Here is a 5,000-nt window from a genome sequence, read left to right as displayed (position 1 = left end):
GTGTGTGTGTGTGTGTGTGTGTGTTGTCACATACACCTCTAACCTTAGATAATCTTTGCTCTTTCCTTCTTTATATCAACCCCCATTTATCTTAGTGGTAAACATGCTAATTCATGCATTTGTAAATTGAATCCCCCAATAACACAACATACGTGTTATTCTTTTGATTTTCAGAAGGAAAGAGAGTGAATCCACTCTTGGCTTCACATTCGAAATTAAACAGTTCCAACAATAGACAAGTCAACATACATATGTCGTAAACATAAATTATACATTGTTCATACACCATAAGAAATTAAAGCAAGTACTTCCTTGAATTCTCACACACTAACTAGAACGTAATAATTTAAAATGTATAACATATACGCAGATATGTTCATCTTTAAAGTACTTTAATTTCGTATGGCGAAACTCCGTTTGCGTGAAACGAAGAAAACGGAAGACACAACACAACAGAAAACACAATACACACGGGGGTGACTATGCTACGGTAACATCCTTCCTCTTAAAGACATGAGGCAATCCTTGGATTGACTCATGCTGAAGAGGGAATGCGAGATAGAGCATCAGCTAACACATTCTACTTTCCTTTGATATGTTGGATCCCTAAGTTATAGTCCTGTAACATTAGTCTCCACCGAGTTAATCGTTGATTAACATTCTTCATCTTATGCAAAAATACTAGAGGGTTATGATCAGTGAACACACACACACACACACAGACGGACAGACAAAAAAAAAAAAAAAAAAAAAAAAAAAAAAAAAAAAAAAAAAAAAAGGATATCCGGTTCCTCTCAGGTACATTTCAAAATGACTTAGACTAACGACTAAAGCTAAAGTCTCCTTCTTGACTGTACTGTAGTTTTTTTGGTATGGAAGGAATTTTCTTGAAAAATAGGAGATCGGATGATCGATATCCTCTTTCTTCTGAACCAAAACATCTCCTTCTCCTAAATTGCTCGCACCTACGTATTATTTAAATGGCCTCTCAAAATCAGGAGTGACAAGTATAGGGTCACTCGTTAACATTCTTTTGATAGTTACAAAAGTTTCCTCACAATGTGTATCCCACACAAACTTTGTACTTTTAGACAACAGCCTAGTCAATGGTAGAGCAACAGTGGAAAAATTCTTACAAAGCCTTCTATAATATCAGCTCATACCTAGACATCTTAGTAATTCCCTACGGTTGTTAGGTGCAGGACACTCGTTGATACTCTTCACCTTAGCATCAACAAGTTGCACTTTACCTTGACCTACCATATATCCTAAATATTCCACTCTGGCTTTGGCAAAGTCACTCTTAACTAAGTTGATAGTAAGATTAACATAATTTAATCTCTTGAACACATCCGCTATTTGTTTCACATGGTCTTCCCAATTTTCAGAATACACGACTATGTCGTCGATATACACTGTACATCCACTCACACCTGCCAATACTTCATTTATAAACCTCTGGAAAGTACTGCCATTGTTCTTCATTCCAAACGGCATCATCTTGTACTGATATAGACCGTCCATAGTTGGAAATGCAGATATCTCCTAAGCTCTTTCTGTCAATACTATCTGCCAATACCCTTTCAGCAAGTCAAACTTACTGACAAAGTTTGCACTTCCCACACAGTCGATACAGTCATCCAACCTGGGTATCGGGTAAGAATCGCTTTTAGTCACTTGGTTCACTTTCCTAAAGTCTGTGCAAAATCTAAACGATTCACCACCTGCTTTTTGTACTGACATACACGGGGAGCTCCACGCACTGTTACTTTCCTTTATCAGATAATTTTCTAACATGTGCTGATCCTCTTTCCTCATACTTTCCTTTTCTGTGGATTAACTCGTAGCATCACTTACGTCAACACCATGTTCCACTGCGGTACACCTTCTTGGAGTGTTTGGAAATATGGGTTTACACTTATTGATCTCACGAATAATATTATTCTTCTTTTCATTGTTCAAATTATTCAGCTTACACTCTATGTTTTCCAAGACTGTCGAGTTTTCCAATTTTTTCTCCTCAGTTTTGAATTTAATAGAAGGTACTAAATAATTTAATTTAATAAGAACATTGTCCAAATTAATATCCGTGGGCCAAATACATAAAATGTCATCGACATATAGATACCAGATGACTTTACGGGGCAGGATACAAGGTAACAATTCCCTTTCAAAGAACTCCATGTACAAATTGCTTAAAACTGGGGATAAGGGGTTCCCCATAGCCAAACCAAAATTTTGAGAAAAAAAAAATCATCATTAAAAAAAATTAGATTCAACCACACAAAGTTTAATCAATTTGATAATGGTGTCTACAGGTAATGTAAGTTGTGTGAATGAAGTTCTTTTCTTAGAAAGTCAAGCAAATAAAAAACTGGAACACATGTAAATAAAGAATTAATGTCAAAACTAACTAACTTCAAATCATAAGTAAGGTCTAGACTGTTAAGTTTATTGATTAAATCTTCGTTGTTTTTAATGTGAGAATGAGAAATATATCCAACAAAGGGGCTCAGAATGGACACTAGTCATTTTGATAATTTATAAGAAATGGAACCAGTAGAGCTGATTATGGGCCTAATAAGATTATCAGGTTTATGGGTTTTAATCTACCCGTACAAATATGGTAAGGAAGGTGACAAAGTAGAAAACTGTTTAATGAGTAAGCCATTCCCTTTCAAATGTTTTTTAAGATTCTTATTAAATTCGCATTAACTGACTAAAGTGGATTCTTATGGAGTTTAGAATAAGTGACTTCATCATTCAACAAAATTTTCATTTTGTCAACATAATCAACTCTGTTCAAAATAACCAAACAATTACTTTTGTCAGCTTTAGTGATATGTAAATCTTTATCATTTTTCAATTATTTTGCAAGTTGGAAAAATATGGTGATGTTCCTGTACAAGATCTTAATATTTGCAAAGGACTCATATACAGTTCACTAACAGCTCCTAGTATCCCAAATTGTCCCAGACGTTTCTCACTAGCTTACAAAGAATAAAAAAATATATATAAAGATCTACATATCACTAAAGCTGACACTTTTATGTGAATATAACCTTCCCCAGTTTTCTTATTTCTGTATAAATAAATATTGTGTTCTGTGTCTCTTTCTTGTACTCTGAGGATGTCGTAATAGACGAAAACAATTAGTATTCCGACTTTATTTCCCCTGTGGTTTCTGCAGTATTATTCAGTCACGCGTTTTATATAAATATATATATATATATATATATATATATATATATATATACATATATATATATATATATATATATATGTATATATAATTATATATATATATATATATACATATATGTATATATATATATATATATATTTACAAACTCGCCTCTGAAACCAAAAGTTTCCCTCCCCGTCATCTTCTTTGACTTGTTCTTTCGAAGACTGCAACTGCCAGGAACCCAAAGGGTCTAATCTAATCACACTGTTTTCCAGTGGTTCAGAATCCTGAATTCTCTGAGAGTCCATGGTTATTGAAAAGAAGGTGGGATCCCAAAGGGCCTGTCAACAATACGTCTTCTAACTCCACATTCTAGCCCCACCCTTCTCTACAATCTGCTTTGTCCGTTTTCATTTTCACGTTCGTCGTCTCTCTGGCTCTCTTTTCTTTCTGCCCCCTCTTCTTTTCCTCCCTTCCTCCCACCCTCCTTCCCTTTCTTCCCACCCTCCTTTCCTCCCCTAGAAATAGACAATGAGGGATACAGACATAGAGAATGAGAAGAGGGAGGAAAAAAAAAAAAAAAGGGAAGATAGATACATAGATTATTTTGTCAAGAATAATTAGCACTTCTATCCTTGGAGACAATAATGACCAGAAGACATGAAGTCATCAAGGTGTAAAAGTGAAGGTTCAAGGAGGGGAACATGATGGTAGAAGTTACAAGGGATCAACATACTTTGCGAGAGGAGATTAGGCTCCAGTCATAAAAGAATGCTGACTGACTTGGTTCGTAAGTAGGTAGGGGGGTTGTGATAATGATGATGACGATGACGACGACTACGACGACTACGACGACGACGACGACGAAGACGTCGATTTCTTCTTTCTTTTATTATTTCTTTTTTGCCGATGCTATGTTTGATTTGACAGATCTCACAGGCAGCTTTCAGTGTGGCGTTACGTTCTTGACTCTTTCCTTTACCTTCCTCATCAGGCTTTCGTTGTCTACAAAGAGCCGTTTCATAAATAGTGTTTGGGTCTTGAATTGCTTTTTTTTATTATTATTACTATTACGACCATAGCAACAAGGAGCAACACTGCAGACAGAACACACCCTTGCCTCGATTCAGTTATTATTTCGTGTTAATTGACGAGTCTCCCTGGTATGCAAACTGCACCCATGCTGTAACTGCACAACGAACTTCCCCATTACACTGAATTGCTCCAGCACTCCAGAATGTCTATGTTACCACTGTCAAAGGCTTCCTACCGATCTACAAAGAGAAGATTCAGTTCTTTGTTGTGTTGTATGGTCCGTTAACATTGTAAAATGCTTTCTACTGATCTACAAAGACAAGATTCAGTTCTTTGTTATGATGTACGGTCTTCTCGTTGAGTTGCCCCAGACCAAAGACGGCTTCAGTGCAGCCCTATTCCTTTACTGATTTTCTGAATAACATCTGTGGCCCAGAGAGTGTTTTCTCCTATGCCTTGTGCGCTGGACCGAGATTTTGACAGGGATGTCACTGAAGCCCTTAGAATACTAGTTGCATCAAACATGCAGCTAATACTGTACTCTGTACTGGAAATGTGGGGAGGGATGGAAGGAAGGAGTAATAGAGGAAAAGAGTGATGGAAGGAAGGAGCGATGGAGGGAAGGAGTGATGGAAGGAGAGAGTGATGGAGGGAGGGATGGAGGGGTGAAGCAGGGATGGAAGGAAGGATAGAGGAAGGGATAGAGGGAGATATAGAGGGAGGGATAGAGGGAGGGATAGAGGTAGGGATATAGGGATGGGTGTAAGAATGAATGGAG

The sequence above is a fragment of the Oratosquilla oratoria genome, chromosome 3 (assembly GCF_046742065.1).
Source record: "Oratosquilla oratoria isolate Oo_2021 chromosome 3, ASM4674206v1, whole genome shotgun sequence".
NCBI lineage: Eukaryota > Metazoa > Arthropoda > Malacostraca > Stomatopoda > Squillidae > Oratosquilla > Oratosquilla oratoria.
Note: the sequence above shows the minus strand (reverse complement) of the source record.